General features: G+C 39.8%; 1 long non-coding RNA gene across 1 annotated transcript; it reads left to right on the forward strand.

The window, feature by feature from the left end:
* The first annotated feature begins 114 nt into the window (after window positions 1-114).
* Window positions 115-17,531, forward strand: LOC148189148 (uncharacterized). The gene is made up of 3 exons (XR_015776956.1): window positions 115-527; window positions 14,161-14,266; window positions 15,659-17,531. It is a non-coding gene; the product is annotated as an uncharacterized LOC148189148 (long non-coding RNA).
* The last annotated feature ends 568 nt before the right edge of the window (window positions 17,532-18,099 follow it).

Below are 18,099 nucleotides of genomic sequence, written 5' to 3' on the forward strand. Positions count from 1 at the left end.
CTAAATAATTGCGTCATTATCAGTATCGGTTAGCAATATTGTCCCTAAAGGGTTTTTTAAACAAAGGTTTTTTTTTTAAAAGTTGCATCTACCCTAATCACTGTTTTTAGGATGCACCGCCCAGCGAACACGCACAGTGTCTGAAATCAAACACACCCGAGCATGTACCCAACAGGTGCGTCCATGCACCGGGCCACGCTAACACGCTGAATGCTAAATACTCATGATGCTGACCTCTGTGTTCACTGGGGAACTTTTTAGTGTGTGAGGCCTCTCTGCTGATCGTGACAATAATCCCCGATGTGACTGTAGAGCGTCATTAAAGCAAAAATACTGGAAAACTTAGAGACGCGCAGAGACGAAGAGGCCGAGTAGACTGGTTTAAGTGGGACAAAGAGACTGAACGGAGTGGTTGCACTGGGAAAGAGAGGCTGAATAAACTGTTTATATTTTGCTTTGAGAATGGAGGAACAGAGAAGTTGAATCTGGAGCAGATTGTGGAGGACCTCGCGGGGCTCGATGTTCAGGTGAGTACAACAACACGGTCATGATGGTGGATGTAGGTCACTGCACAGAGGACAACTTAAACATTGTGTACGTGTGGAAATGTGTGCATCTCTCTTTTCTGGGTTGCATGTGTTTGTGGCTTCAGCCGCTGTGGAGTTTGGGGATACACCTGTGTTGTTTGCATTGGTAATCTGTGTTTTATTCTGCTGTTAATTCTGACATGAAATCTTATTTAGCTGATGTAGTTTCGTTATGGGCTACTTGTTGCACATGAAGCTGTGTTCATAGCTGGTGTTATTTGTTGTCCAGCTATTAAGGCTACGTTTCATTTGTTTGGCTTCACTTCCGGTTGTGTAATGCACAGGCTGTAAAGTACCAGCTAAAGAAAAGGAATATTTAGATATTGTTGGTTTAGACATAAGGGCTCTGTGGTGCGATGTGCTGACATGTTAATGCTCTTTATTTTAATAGCTTACAGCATTATCATATAGGCTACATTTTCATATACTCTCCCCCCTTTTCCCTTTTTAAAATGCAATGCAATGCAATGCATTTACTTAGAGTCCATTTTAACTTACCTACTTATTACTTTTTAAGTGCAAATTCGCGCAGGAAAGCTTCTTTTAAGTAACAGTACTCAAGTAAAATATTGTAGTACTCTCTACATCTCTGCAAATAGCCACACACTACTGACAGTGGCTGAAGTTACTGTCATGACCGGCTTAAGCTTCAAATGTAAGTCCAATATTGTTAGTTAACCCTTTAAGACAGATATTAGATAGATATTAGTAAAAAATAAAAATAAAAATCACAAGATTACTGGAAAATTGGAAGGAAAAAAAACGACAACCTCCCAAACAAACAAACAACAACAAAACAAACAAGAAACCCAATGCAGAAAATTGATTTAAAAAATAAATAAATAAATTATATTGTTTTCTGGACATTTTGTCTTCGGGTGTTTTTTTGTTGTTGTTTATTTAAATTTCCCCTTTAAAAAAATCCAGGTCTTTTTCTTGTCACCTTTTACTTATTTCTTGCAGTCAGTGGGACATTTCTTGCCAACTTGCTCAGTGCTTTCCCTCCATGCTTCCCTCTTTAACTGATTTATTCATGTTTCAAAAGGTTAAAAAGCTTGTAAAAGGCGTCTAAATGCAGCACAAGACAACTGGTGTTTATCCAGGTTTCAAAGGCTTGAAGAACAACTTCCACAGTTAGACAGTGTTGAAAATTAAATGAAAAGCAAATTTATCACAATATTTGATCTCTTATTCAAATATCTGTTAGCCTAGTAAATATTATTTCATCCCAATGAAATTAAGTAATCTCACCTACTTGTATCTCAATTTCATTTGCCACAGAAAACACATCACTGGATGAGAATCGAGATTTGAAAAGACCAAATGCTAAATTGGATATTTATTGCAGCACGCTAAACAGTGACAAGTCCTGAGCTATAGACAACACAGGTGAGAGACAGTAACCTGCTGGGATCTATTAAACTGCTCCGTGCTAACCTGTCTCAACCTCCAGCCTAACAGACAACCTCCCCAAAGCCGTTTGCTGTGTCTAATTAAAAACATTCATCCGCTAGCTGTGCCCTCCAAGGTCAATAGTCTGGACCTCTGAACCGGCCTCTGCTGTAGCACAAGGCCTTTCATTAGATTAAACACAATAATGAGAAAATCTTTTATCTTTGCATATAATTAAAGCTGGGATGAAGGACAACTTAATCAATGATGTGGAATGACAAGTTCGTAAATGAATTAGACCTGCCAATGGGGGCTTGGCTGCAATCAATGACAAATGTTAAGCAGAGAGTGGATGGGTTGTAGTCGCAAAAACGGGCATGTATGAGTCCAAGCAAGAATATTTGATGCTGCCAGTGTAGACAGAGATCTGTGTTTGTGAGTGTGTTTGTGTCATTTAACAGGCAAATGGTCAGTTTTAACAAAATCTGCAAAATCCACCTTTAAGTTACTATTAACTAAAAGATGCTTGCAAAGAATATTAGCATTTTACACCTTTTTTGCATGACTTTTAATGTGCCAAATTGCAGCCCATTTTACATGAGTAAAGCCAGCATGAACGTCTCCTTTTAATAGCACCATTTAGTCATAAGAGGGCAGTGTTGTCTTTTGAAATAGCCTCCAGGCGCTCTCTGAGTTGTGCAGTCTGCGAAGCCAAAAAGCAAAAACTGGGACTGGAGGGATTGTAGATGGGATAGATGGAGACTGTGCGGCTGCTGTGTACTGTTAAACATCCATATAAACTAATTAATTTTGATAAAAAGCAAACATATTACAGAATTTCGGGTTGGGATAATCTGTCACGCCGATTTCAACTAATGCAAAAAACTAATTCACTCTCTGACCTTGGCTCATCAAATTTTCAGATAATAACTGAGCAATTATAGTTTTTGTGTGTAAAAATAGAAAATGTCATAGTCTAAAGTTTTCATTCCATCCCGTCGGAGAAGCTTTACGTACAGCGGAAAAAGAGAAAGAAGTTTTTTTTTTCTCGGTTCCCTGCTGGCTGTGTGAGTTTGTGTTTGAGGAGATGGGAAAGGATGTGAGCACGAGCTTGTATTGACAAGCCTTCAGTTGCTGTCTGACACACAGACAGGAAGTCACTGTCACATGACTGAGATATCGGCACCTTGTCCGATTGCACAGAGGGCCTCTTATGTATGCTGCCAGCACAAATACAGGCCAAGTCATTCATACACACACACACACACAAAGAGAGGAAGAGAGAGTGAGAGGAGGAGAATGAAGTGAAAACAAAGGGAAGACTTTTTTCTGGGTTCTGTTAGTCATCTATGGAAATTTATTTGCCTAATGTCTTATTTGTGAATCGTGAAATGTTCTTTTTTTTTGGCATTACATGAAACACAGCAAGGTGAATCCTGCCGCTGGATTTCTACCTGACTTGGGCGTCTGTTGAACAATTATCAGTTCTCCTATCTGTTCGGCTCCTATCTGTCCCATCACACTCACGCCCAATTTCCCTAAACTGTCACAGCTAATAATTGGGCCTCTCTGTCAGGAAGGAAATCAGGCCCGCTGTTCTAACTAAAACACACATCCCTCACCCCTCCCTTTATCCTTCCTTCTCCCCCTTTCCCTTCTCCCTCTCTTCTTCCCGTCTCCATCACCCTGCTCCCCTAACACACTGGAAATCAGCTCTCCAGATAGAACACCTCCTCCTCCTCCATCTTTTCTTCTTCCTCCCCCGAGTTGGTGTGTGTGTTGCTGTGTGTTCGGGAGGGTGCACGCTGTGTGACAGTGGTAGCCTCAGGGCCAGGTTGCTGTTGACAGGGACGAGGGTCTCTGATTTGAGGAGAGCAGTCACACCAGCGACTGCAGCTGCCTCCCCGAGTGACACCTCCCTGTTAGTGGGGGAGATGTGGACACGTGTGCCAGTGTGTGTGTGTGTGTGTGTGTGTGTGTGTGTGTGTGTATGTGTTGGCAGTGTTGATGGCGGGGTTGATGGACTGACTGGCTGCCTACAGTGCTCAGGACAAACAGGGAAACTTTCCCTGATGAGCTGACAGGCCCTCATGTTGAACACCTAACTGGGCTCCGCTTGGTGCTCGGACAAAGTGCAGAAGAGGTGATGGCAAGAAAGAAAAAAAAAAAAGAAAGCACAAGCCGAGCAGGTCAGGAGAATAAAAAGATGCGGAAAGAGGAAACTAAACAGCATTCAGTCCGAATGTGTCATGCTTGTGTGCAGCGTGCATACACGTCTGTGTGGCTTTTTGCGTCTGTGTGTTTCTGGAGTCCAGGCTGTGTAGATCACCATTCCACCTTATCTAATTTCATTAATGTGATCCCCTGTCCATCCTCTGACGGCTTAATAGCCATTATTTGTGGGTCCCTTCAAATAAAGGCTCAGCAGTAAATTGCAGTCTGTGGAAATCGAGATATAAACGCCACCCTGCATTACTGTATAATATCTTTCCCTTTAATTAACTGAAAGCCATGCTGACATTTATTGGATTGCAAGTTACTTGTTAATGGCAATAAATTGCGAAACAAAAAAAAGAATCATTGCTTATTTTACATCAATAATTTGTGGACCTTTTGCTAATGATTATTCATTACTCGCCTATGGGGACTGTCGTGTTTGGTGAGCTAAAGTGAATGAAGAATGTAAAGATTTAAGTGGGCAGCATCTACTTAGTGTTATGGCTTTGGTGCCGTGCATTAAATGCGCTGCTCCGTTGCTGTCCCTTAACGCTGTCTTCTGCATCTGGCTTTTGGTGAAGAATGTGTTTGGTGAAATTTATCGTATGCAGTTCATTCCATCAGGCTGGACTACTTTTAAGGAAAAAGCGTTGCTGCTCTGTGTAAGCATTTTGCTCGTATGAGGATATTCTCGTTGATGTTTTTGCTGAGGGCCTTAAATCAGCAGCAGCGTGGCGTGCATTTCACAAATTCATCATTCAACAGACATCTGGGCCTGGAGTTTACTCCTCTTCATCATAGTGCGTCACATGTAAACAGTGTTTTATCATTGACAATGAATCAGAACTGTGTTTTCTGAATTATTTAGAAATAATATATTGGATAATTTAGTCACCACTGACATATTTGGCAGCAAGATATTAACTGTGACTGAAGTGCAGCAATAAATTAATGCAAAAAATGTAGCTGTGATTTGTTGAAAACACAAAATAGCCAGCTGATACTCATTTTAAGTGATTGCTTTTTTTGATAAGGAGAAAAAGCATTCTTGAAAAATTAAGGTTAATGGTAAAATTTTTGTTTTTGATAAATTTGAAAGAATATTCACTTAGTTGTCACTTTATTTTCTGTTAAGGGAATGAGCCGCTAAAAAACTGAAAACGAGGTTAACTGAATTCAGATTTAAAGGTCCAGTGTGTAAGATTTAGGGGGATTTAGTTGCATCTATCAGCAAGGACTGCAGATTGCAACCAGCAGAAACTTCTCCTAGTTTTGATTCCTTCAGTGTTCATTTTTCTGTTTTGAGTTTGAGCTGAGTTTTTTTTTTCCAGGAGCCAAAGATCTCTTCCTCCCCAAAACAAAGGAACGAGGTGATTAAAACCAGTAAAAAACACAAAATAAAGCAGTTTCATATAAAAAAAAAAGTCTTTTTCTGCTGCTCATAACAGAGGGGCTGCTAATTCCCCAATTCCCCCAATTTCTCAGTTTTGAGATCAATAAAGTATATTTATCTATCTATCTAACTCTGACAGCAGACACAAAAATAGCCCTATAGAACCAGTGTTTAGTGTGTCCATTACAGATTACTGTAGAAACATGACATGGACATGGACCTGCTCCGTATGTAAATGTAAACAGCTCATTCTAATGTAAAATAAACACAGTGATTCTTTTTCGGTGATTTTACACCAAAGAAAATATACTTAGAATATCATATTCCATTTCTGCCAATATATCCCCCTATACACGCCGGACCTTTAAGAAGATTATCTGTTTTTTCATAATTAATATCCCCAAACCACACTACATATGCAAGATGGATAATCCACAAGTTTATTTGTTTTGACGTTGCATCAAAGAGACGTCAAGGCCTCCATACCTGCCGTTTTTAGTTTTCCACCACTTTCAGCAAAGAGCATTCCTGTGCAGTGAAGGAACCAATTTCCCTCTGTAGTGCCACTCTGTGTGTGCGTCACTCAGTTGCTACCAGCTTGCTATTTGGAAGAACATATTCCCTGTCGTGGTGGGCACCCGTCAGAGGGGCGGGTGGCTCTCATCAGGCGCTGCCACTTGCCTGGTGCTGGCATTGATCTGGCGTGGAGGGAACGGAGATCTGACAGCCCTGCCACAAAAATCAGACTCTTCAGACACCAGGAAGAGAGACTTACTCCCCCGCCTCTCTTTGCACACAAATGCACGCACATGCATTCGCACACAAACACACAAAGTCAAAAAGAGCAGCCGGTCAGAGTGTACGCATGCAGCTAGGGCCTGTCAGTGCGGATCTAGATGACGAGGGTCTACACGTAGAGAAGGATTGGGGAGGAAGAGAATGGCAAGTGGAGGGGAGGGGAGGGGCGGGCATCAGGCAGACGAAAACACAGTTTAAATGATGGGACATGAGCGGGAGAGCCAGCTCACACTCGGCCTGGTGACCCCTCCGCTTTCCCTCGCTCTACGGTAACCTCGCCACGTTGCCATCCTGCCCCTGGGTGGTTGCCGGGGTTATCCTTTCTTCTGCATCATCTGTTGTCCTCTGCTTGTGGATATGACCGGAGACGAGCTCTGAGAGAGACGTCCCTTTCCACCGATATCACGCTGTGTCTCTCACACACTTGTCTCAAATGCCTCCTACTCATCCCTTCTGATGCCTCCCATCAACCTGCGAATGAACAACTGTGACAGGGAGAGAGAGAGACAGAAAGGGAAGAGGGGAGGGGGCGAGAGAAGGGGGCATTAGAGAGAGCTGTTTATTTTGCAAGGCTGACAGAAAACTCTCCAAAATGCTGAGTTGGGATCACGTTGAGTAACATAGACTGTGACTTTTTAGGGGAGAAACAACCTGCTTTGGTAAACTTGGAATGACTTTGGAATAATCTGGACCCTCGTCCTCATATTGTGGAATGTCAGAAGAGAAATGCACTTCAGCAGTTCAGAGCTGCACCATAAAGCCGTACTCAAACCGTCTGAAATGACAGGTCAATCTCGAAATTCTGTGCTTCAAAATGTCATCTCTCTTACTCTTTCTCTCCATCTCTGTCTCACTGCATCAGTTTTCATTATGAGACATTGTTTTTCCCTCGTGTGTGCAGGCTTGTTCAACATTAACCAGAAACAGTTTGTTTATACAGTTAATATCTTGAAAATGGAAACATGGCCATTGTCAACAGATTATTAACCTGACCAATTATGTGGGTCGATATTTGGCATTTTGCCGACTATCTGTGTTAGTGTTTTATTTTAATGATCGCCAATAATATTAATAAATTGAAAAGTGCATAGACATAGTCAACATGGGAAGAACTTTTCCTTCGTAAAACCTCAGGGAGCTATATTTATTTATTCATTTTTGTATTTAAAATTTCACTCGACTTTATAAAAAAGTTGCTTTGAATTTGCTCTATTTGATGTTGAAAGTTTCAGTTTTGAGTAAGCATTTGCTAATAGTACTTAAACAAAGTTTTTTATATTTGTTAATATATGTTTTACATTTGTTTATATTTCAAATTCTAACTATTGATGGAAAGATTTTCATTTTTTATTGTAAATGCAACTCAGTTCCAAATATGGTTATCTGTCTCATTAACCACTAATAATCTGTATCAGCCTTAAAAAAACAGTGTCTGTCAACCCCTATTGTTGAGGCACTTTAAGGAGGAAAATTATGTAAAAACTCCTTGTTGAGTTGGGCTAATCACTGCTTTGGTTCTTCTTCTGGTGAGAATGAAAACAGAAACACATGATGCATTTATTTTATTTTTGTAATGGGGGGGGGGTACATGCGCATAAATGTCCCGAACACAGAAGAAAAAAATAGTTTTAGCATACATTGCCATTCATTTCTAGTGTTTCACCACTGATGATATACAGTATATATATATATATATATATATATATATATATATATATATATATATATATATATATATATATATATATATATATATATATATATATATATACCTTGACCTTCTTGTTATGAAATAATTTTTATTTCAGGTTTCTTGTCTATATAGTGCACCAGTTGTAATTAACCTGTTTTATTATCTTAACCCCGATAAACACTCTGTGGGGTTTAAACCAATAATATGCTTGACTTAATAGAGGACTTGTATTTTTTTCTCCATGCTTTGCCTTAAGGCCCTGACACAGCAGAGTGTGGCACAGTGAAATTCATCTGTCCGTTTTTATGTAATATTGGTCTCTAGAAACTTGTTGCTTTAGTTACTACTCATCGGGCTGGCTGCTGAACTACTGTAACTTGGTGAGCTAACTGCTGACCAGCTGGAAAAGTGCAAGTATGACTTGCTACTGGGCCACAACTCAAGTTTAAGTGCCAAATTTCACCACCTTCAAGGAACATTCAATGCAAATAAGTATGTGAGTATTGATTGATTGATTTCACCATGAAATGATACGTGTTTTAATGCCAGTACACATAAGTGTATGATGTCTTGTCAGTAATGAATTATCAGTAATTGGGAACTTTATGTAATCTGTTTTTTTTTCTCTTTCTTTAGTAAATCATTGCTCTGATCAAATGTTGTGCCAATAGTGAGACTTTTATTCTCAGTGAGGCAATAAATGAATTAGTAAAAAGAAAGATCCCTAATTAGATAACACAAAGTGGAGATAGAGGTTACACCCAGCAAGAAAAGGCTTAAATAAAACCACAATAGCTTTTAGTGGAATCATCAGCTTGTAGCAGATAGAGCTTTGAACCAGTTTTCTTTACGTGGATCTTTAGTTAATCCAGAGTTATCCACACTTCCTTGACATAATATTAGCTCAACCTCCTCCCACACATAGGGAATAAATCTAACCAGCCATCTGGACCGTGCATTTACAAAATGATCAATTTCAATCAAAGGAAATTAGAGGAGCGCTGGATGTATTTGACAAATAGATCATTGGCCCACTTTACCTCTGACCCACGTGTGACGCTTTGTCGGACAATAATCTCTTTAGAATTATTAGAGCGTTCAATTAGCCAGATTAAATGACACAGCCGAGAAACATGTTGCTAATACAGAGAGGTGAAGCTGCACAAGCTGTGTTGGTCTCACCGCCATTTTTCTCTTTCTCTTACTTTTATTCACCGTGGTTCTCTGGCGTACAGCTCACTCCCCACCCTGTTTTGTAAACTGTCTAAAAGCTTTTCCACTTTTTTGTGTGTGTGCGTGTGTGTTTTGTTCGGCTCATAACAGTAGTCAAATGCCCCCAAAAACAGGAAATCACAGGAGGTAATAGAGAGTGAAGCAGTGGCGAATCCGCTCATAGAGACACAACAGTAAGAGCGTACTCTCTTTAACGCCACACACACATACACACACTTTAAGAATATTAAATATTTTCTTTGGTAACAGTTGAAAGTTCACAGCCCTGACAGCAGTGAAGCCTTCAATTGTCAGACCCTCACAAGTCCTCAGTGTTGTCTGAGCAGTGTGCTGTCTGCAGTGGGACCTCGTCATTATCTGTGTGTGTGTGTGTGTGTGTGTGTGTGTGTGTGTGTGTGTGTGTGTGTGTGTGTGTGTGTGTGTGTGTGTGTGTGTGTGTGTGTGTGTGTGTGTGTGTGTGTGTGTGTGTGTGTCCTGTTCCAGCCTCAGCCAGCAACATCACAGCGCCTGTATAAGCTCGTGTCCCAGGGGCTGTGTTACTGTGTCACTGGACCGGCGCCTGTGTGCTTACTCCTCCACCAAATATTCTGGGTACTCTGGTCACTGGCTCATAATCAAACCTCAGGGGCCCTCTCCTCATGCACCGTACACACACACACACACACACACACACACTCACACAAAACATGCAGTACAGCATGATATGTGCCATCTCTCTACTTGCATATATAACTCTGTACATTTACATGTACAACCCTAACACATGGATGTAAGCATGTGTGACTGAATGTTTCAGCTGTGAAGGTTGACAGAGTTTAACTGTGTTTGAGCTATTAATGATGTCACATTTACAACCTCTTTTGGTCCTCACATTTAAATTAGCCCACATTATGCAGTTTGAAGTAAAATAAGACTAATAAAAAGGATTGTCTGTTAACTGATTAGAGCCTTGATTTATTCTTGGCTTGTAAAGCTATATATTGAAATGTAGGGCTGCTTTCTGAAAGTCAGAGATTTGAATCATCGGTCACTGGCCTCAGTTGACTGAGATTCTTTAAGTCAAGCAGTCTTTTTTTCTTTTTTGGTTAGTCAGTGTGCAGTGTACTTCTGGGGACGTTTCAGTCCCCAGATTTAGCTGCAGAGTGAGCGCTCCTCACTTTAACGCTGCTCTTCTGTAAAGACAGCTGCAGACACAGAGACAGCTGCCTGGAGGAAGAGAGGCTTTACCTGCTCACGCTCGGAGATAACGTCACCTGATTAGAAGTGGGGAATGTACAGCTCACAGCAGCTTAATATGACAGTTTCTGGTAGTGCTTGATGATATAGCTTTAAAATAATACTGCAATATTTTCAGGTTTTATCGCATTAGACAATATTTATTTTGATATTTCGAAATCTCCTCTAAAATACTGTAAACTACTAAAATACAAAATTATTAAATGAACTACAGTTAAAAATAAAGTAGTTACTGCCATAAAATAAAGTTACATAAACTACTGTTATCATGAAGCTGAATAAAATGCTGTTATAATGTTAAATAAACTAAAGTATAAAGTTTACTAAACTACTTTTATAGTTAAGTTCAGTATGGCTGTCCAGCTCCTCTATGTTTGTATGTTTAGGTCCCATGCGTTGTGTAGACGCTGCCTCAGCCATGCAGACGGACGCAAAGCGTTATTAGATGACGTTAAAAAAATAAATGATATAGCATAACATGAAACGATAGATGTTTTTTCTATGATCAGATAAAATATTTCACCATATTGCACAGCTCTAGTCTCTGGCTTTTTTTATATCTGTTGTCGGTAAATATGTTACACATTTCTGATATTACCTTGTTGACAATATTATGTGAATGTCACTGTCACACCGAATGTCCCACTGAACGCTGTTCAAACTTCTAAGCTCTATATGGGGAAAAGATAAATGAGAGTCGAATATTTGCATTCAAAAGCCAAATCTGATGGACATAATTCGTCATGTACAGCCTTACATGGTTCTTTCCATAAACAAAACTGGTATATCTGTTACTTTCAGTGTTTTATTTACTGAGCTGTATCATGCATATTTTGGAAAAAAAAATCTTACCTAAACTGCATTTTTTAATGTTCTGGACATGAAATGAATAAATTATTGTAGACACATTTAAATATCATTCAACATCAAATCGACTTTCTCTATTTGACATTTTTGTTTTGAAGATTATTTAAAACAATTTTACAGGTTCAAGTGATACCTGCTTACACAAACAGAATGATGGTCACAAAAAGAGGGAAAATATAAAAATATTAAATTGATTCATTTTCTGTCATAGAATGCAATGCAACTTCTTAGATCACATTTGTGGAGAAAAATGCTTTTGGCCATCCTTGAACTCAAAACAGAACAGAAATTTCATAAAAAAAAAGTTGCACACTCGTGATTTTTTTTATTTAGTTTGGAATGGTTATTTAATGAAACTAAACATACTGCACACTGACTTGATGAGGGGATTTATGTACTTGAGTACATGAGTATGTACATGAGTTTAATGCTAAATGTGGGGATTTTTATAAAATTATTACATTAAACTAATTCTAAAGAATTGACTGACATTATTTTATTTCAATGTCACTAAAATCACTGCATTTAGTATTTTTAAAGCCAGACCTTCAGACAGAGCAGGAACACAATAAAGGGGCAATAAAGAAAAAAAAATAACAGAAGTTAACGTCCCGACCCCTTGTTTATTTTAAAGTCACCCACCGGCCCTGTGTGGATTTCTGGCAAGATCTCCATTAACAATAGACTGAAACAGGTGCTAAACTTCCCACCTCTCATTAATTATTGGTCTGTAATTTCACAGGCCTAGATGTGGCTTTTTTATGCACACACACACACACACACACACACACACACACACACACACACACACACACACACACACACACATGCGTACGCACAGTTTGAGCCATAAACCCCTTTCTGCCAGTGGCTGATGCACGGCACCCTGTTGACACACACTAACAGTGATATATACCAGTGGATGAATCTCTAATTAAGCTTTGGCAGGGACTCCGCAGTTACTTAGTGCCACACTTCATTATCTGCACATAGTCCTGCTCCAATGCTACAGGCCCATCGCTGATTTAAGGTAACGTAGAAAATCTCTACACTACATTGCATCTGTTTCTTCTCTTGAAACACTTTTCAGTCTGAGATTTATTTAATGTTCAGTTGCAGCCAGTTTGAATTTAAAGATAAAATCTGGGATTTATTTGACCATCTAAACTTGAGGATATAGCTTCATATGTTACCAAATATAAAACATATGATACATTTAATGAAATGGTGACTTTCAGCAAGAGGAGATGTGCTGAAATTGCAGACTAAAAACATGACTTTAGGTTTCGTCTCCAAGAAAAACACTCCAGCCAATTTGCAGCAACTGAAAAAGCCCTTACTGTGTGATACAACAGACAGCATTATGAAACGGATTTTGCTCTTGGGCTCCGCAGCCAATCAGCGAGTTGCGTTACGTCTGATCGCTACATGCACCATGACAGGGAGAGGTCAAGAGTCCTGACCTGTGATGATGGCCGGGTTGACAGATGTCATGTCAACTTTGTAATGGGTTTGTTTTAATGACAGTGAGTCACCGCTCGTGTGTACGCAGGGTCACTGTTGAACACACAGTGGATCACTGTCACACAGTTTTCATTCTCCTCTGACGCAATACACTGTAACAACTTGTGATCTGTCTGTCACTCAACATAACAATGTCCTGTCGGATTGCTGGAGAACTAATTCTCAAATGAACTAGTGAAAACACAAACACAGTAAAAATAAGTGTGCAACAGCTGCACATTGTGATCATTACTGGAGAAAGACAACACCTTTCGGTTAATAGTGATTCCTGTCACACTACATTTTGAAAAAAATACCGAATGATGCAACTGTTCTCTAATTAACTGTGTCAAAATTCTGCAACCCATCTAATATATCTCAGTTTCCAGCACAACCTATTATAGTTAAAGTCCCATTATCTGTATGTCCGTGCCTTTGCCCTGAATTCTCTCTCTTTTCCTTTCTTGCTCCGGGCCCATTTCCCTCTTAACCACGGCCTTTTTTTACATCATTGTTTGACCAGTGCGGAGGCCTATGTGTGTCTACAACACATAACAAACGAAACGAGGACTACAAATGAATCACAGGGGGTGTGAAATTCTTTAAGAAGTGTTAAATGCTGAGTCGTGTTAAATTACAACCAAAGAAAGAGACTCTCTAAAGAATTAGCACTTAATTAGGTCTTAATTAGCATAATTATGCATGCTAACAGTGTCTCGACAGAATAGCAGTTGTCAGGAGGGTTGAACCATCTGTAACGGCAGAGGATTAATACATCATCTTTTATATCCAACAACGCTTTACCTCTTCTATCTCAAAGTGCTTTTCATTAATCAATTTCGCTTTTATTGGAGAGGAAATTTGTCATTTTTCATTATGTGCCATTATACCACTCCCTTTGCAGCTATAACGCTTCTAATTAGGCCTCAAGTGTATCCTCAAACACAAACACTTGACTAGACAGACGCAGAAATTTTGTTCACACACACAGACGCACACACACATGCACAATTATAGCAATCGGCAGTGTTATTTTGACCGCACTTAACATGGGTGACATGGGCAGGTTGTGGTGCTGGTGAAGAGGGGAAGGGGGTTGAGACGGAGGAGAGGGTGGGGAGAGGCTGGAGGATTGACAATGAGGAGGAGAGGAGAGGCAGAGAGTGAGCAGAGGGGAGAGGGGGTCGCGAATCAATGGAAAGTCTTGAACTTATGAAAACCTTTTCATGTTTCGTAATCAGCTAAGAGTACCTGTATCACCTCCTGAGCCAGAAGAGGGATGAGGATGGAAAGGAGAAACAAGAAAAAAGTGGAGCCTGTTGAAGAAGGACAGGTGGTGAGATTCAAGTAAAGAAGCATTTTAACTTTATATAACAAATTATAGTTATCACTTTGCAAAATTTAAAGCAATATTAGTCTAAATAATTAAATAAGCTGCCCCAAAACCTGCAGTCTTCACTTGTTTCTCAGATTTCTCTAGCCAAGTTTTTCCTGCAGCTTGATTGGATAACGTTTTTTGAAAGTGGAGCATTGGAAGACGAGTTTGCTAAAACAATCCCATCTCAAGGTCCACTCACTAGTTTTTGTGGTGCTTGCTTTCAGCCAATTTACACTGTCTTCATCAGCTGATGCAGTTTGCTAAGTTGTCACGGAGAGGTCACCAATTGTTGAGATTTATTTTGCAGTGTAAACGTTAAATCTGGGCTAGGCAGAAATCTGGAAATGACAAAGCAAATTTTACATAGTGGCCAAAAGTGGAATTACACCATCTGCGTCCTTCGTGTGATGCAATGGAGCCCAAACAGACTTACATTGGGAAAGAGACATCTAGAAATCAAATAAATGCATTTTTGCGAGCGCCAAAACTGCTGCAAAATGACTTTTTTCACCATCAAGATTTAATCCATTCAGTTTGATAACATTTGGAAAGTCTAAAGGAGCTGATAGATTAAATTATTTGACCGCCAGTCAAGCTAGCAAAGCACTAAACCGGAAGTCAGCTGCTCCGCCATTGGAAGTTATCCACTCGGGAACAGTGTGTATGCTTTGTGAGCCCAGTACTGTGAAAGATCCGGGTACTTTAATACTGCAGACAGAGAGGGTTTTTTGTTTCATGCTCTCATAGGAATGAACAGGCCCTGCCTCCATGGCTGTGTCCAGATTTTCTTAATACATCCATGACAGGAACGCCCCCTTTGTGAAAGTCATGGCCCTTTTCTAAAGCCTGAAAATCAGAGCAGAGAGGAGCAGAAGTCTAGTTTTCTCTCAGGCCACTTGAATTACAGTATGCTCAAATGTTATTATGGTATTTGTGACCAAATACACAAAACTGCCTACCCCAGCTTTAAGCATACAAGTTCATTCTTCACCTTGGAAATAGTACTTAGACAAACAACCCTAACACAAGGAGGACCACTTACTTTTTCCAGCACTCCTTCATCAGTGAATAGTAAGTTAATGCTATTGAGTGGACTCCTGATTTGGGATTTTGTTCCCAAGCCACTATCATCAAGAACAAGATATAACCTTTATGCATTATTGGAAGATTTTTTTAATACATGGGCATAGAAGTATCTTGATTTAAATACAGCACAAGACTTAAAGGGCTGACTTCATGATAAAGATGTTGATTAGCATTACCCTCTGATTCATCGTTATACAAATTGGCTAATGAGTAATTCTGATGTCTTTTCTTGTTGTATTTCCACCTCTCTCCCTTTTTCCTATATTCCATCCGAGGAATCGATGTCTTGATGGATAACAAGCATGGCACATCTCACCTTCCTCTTTAGGGAAGGGTGACAGAATCACTCCCAGTGCTGCCATTTCCATCTACCAGCCCTGCAACACGCACGCTGACACACACAAAGGTGTGGCCGGGGCACATACGCACCAAAGCTGCAATCTATAAGAGCCCTGAGCCTTAGGCGACCTTGAGACAGTCCACTCGCTTTGGCCTTGCCAAAAGCATAAGTGTGCATGTCTGTGTGCATGCATGTATGTATATGTGTGTGTGTGTGTCAAGCATGTCTCGTCTGCATACGTCCATTTCACTGAAACATATTTGCAGAAACTCTCCTACGCTCATTGATATAAATCTCTTGCTGCTGAATCCTCTTCATACGGTATTTAAAGTGGGAGTCAAACACTTGAACAAGGTCTCCCCCTCTCCATTTCTCCCCCGTCTCTTCCCCCCCTTCCCCTTCCTCTCCCAGGCCCACAGGGACATTAGCATTATCGATGAGCTCACCCCGTCACCTCAGACACAGGCTCTTAAAAGAGAATAATTTCATGCAAATGAGATATTGATGAGCTAATGATTAATTGGCTGCCTGACTGTGTTAATATGCAATAGCTGTCGTGTAATATGCATTTCTAATGACTCTGTCTCAGTGTGTTCAAACAAATGGGCGACTTTGATCATTGGGGTACTCAGAGGCTTTCCAGCATGTTAGCTCAGGGATAAAGCTTTGCCTAAGGGGTTTGTGCAAACTACCATGGGAATGCAACCACAGAGGAACGCGAACTTTCTCTGTGGTTGCAGTGTGTGTTTTTTTTCCTCTTTTATTTACCTAATGGAGGAATTTTTAGCATCAGAGTTTGTATATTATCAGAACAACATTGTTGCACAGCTCAAATACACACTTTTAGAAGTCTGTAACGGTGTTTGATGTAAAAGGCCTTGACATTAGACTCAGACTACCTGACCAGAGCCAAATTTCTTCCTTCATGGTAAAAACATGTATTATAGGCAAATTATATTTTTTTTAAAATAAATTGTAATTTTACATAGCAAGTTCAAATGTAAGCAGTTTAAGCTTTTTGTTACTTTTTTGGACACTTTTTTTGCACATATTTGCAGCATACATACAACACTGCAAGTCTAGTGCTAAGTGTGTTAAAAAGTGTTAAAAAAGCAACATGATACCCTAATTTCTAAATCATGTTGTTGCTGATTGACCAACACATGTTCCACTGTTAAAATGTTGGCCTACAAAATGAATGAATCCATATGTTGTTGGATCTGACACGAGGGACATTTTTCTCTTAATTTTTCACTTTAACTTCTGTTGAATGCAGCATTTTAAGTAAACTCAGACCTGATTAATGTCAATCTGCCTTAGTTTTGTTTAGTTCTATAGTTTGCATTTCCTGTTTTATTTTGACGGGTCCTGTTGTATCTGTAGTGTTTCCTCTTGTGTCCTATGCTATATATACTTCTTCTCTTTATTCAGGTTTCCCTCTGCTTTGATCACTGGCCCCTCTGTAATGTGCCTCACCTGTGTCTTGTAAACTCACCTGTGTCTTGTACACTCACCTTGTTAACTCATTTGCTCTTTGTGTATATACAGTCCTTGTGCTCCCTGTGTCTTTGTCAGTTCGTTGTTGGTGTATTCCCTGTGTTCAGTCACTGTTTCTTCTGTTTCTGTCCATGTTTGCCCTGCTCCTGTGTGGATTCCTCTTGGTCATGGTTTGTTTCTTTTGTCTTTCGGTTTCTGAGTTCATCGGTTGCTTTGGGTTTTTGCATTTTGAAACAGTGATTTCAGTGATTATGGACTATGGACTTAAGTTGGTTTCTCTGAATTTATTTGTATATATCTTGTGGATTGCTTTTCTGGTTTACCATCAGCTGAATTAAAGTTAGCTTTTTGTCAACTTTTTCATACCTGCTTCTGTGTCTGCATTTCGGTCCTATATCTACACAAAACCTGACAGTTAATACATACACGAATCAGTTTGCCATTATCAGCTAATCTTTGTGTATGAATGCATCATTTTATCAGCCATTTACCAAATCCAAAACACATATTTGAAGATATACTATGTTTGATTTTTCCTAAAAAACAAACAAACAAAAACATGAATAGACTTAAACAGAAGTAATCCCTCTCAGTCATCACCTAAGCCAGTAGAAGAGGCTTTTCCCTCTGCCTGTATTTTCCTATGTTCTGTGTTCGGGACCTTTGTGGGCATGTACCGAGTTTGAATCTGGGTTTGGCTTCACTTACTTTTTGCTGGCAAGTGTGTTTGAAAACGGTCACTGACAATCCTACGCCAATATTAAGGAAATACTGTCACCAGACAGTAAACAAAAACTTTGTTTACTGTCTGGTGAACTATGTAAAAACATTACTACACGAATAATCCGCCCTTGTATCAGAGATAGATCTTTGAAATAA

Source organism: Plectropomus leopardus, chromosome 7, assembly GCF_026936395.1.
Source record: "Plectropomus leopardus strain MGB_pleo_1.0 chromosome 7, ASM2693639v1, whole genome shotgun sequence".
NCBI lineage: Eukaryota > Metazoa > Chordata > Actinopteri > Perciformes > Serranidae > Plectropomus > Plectropomus leopardus.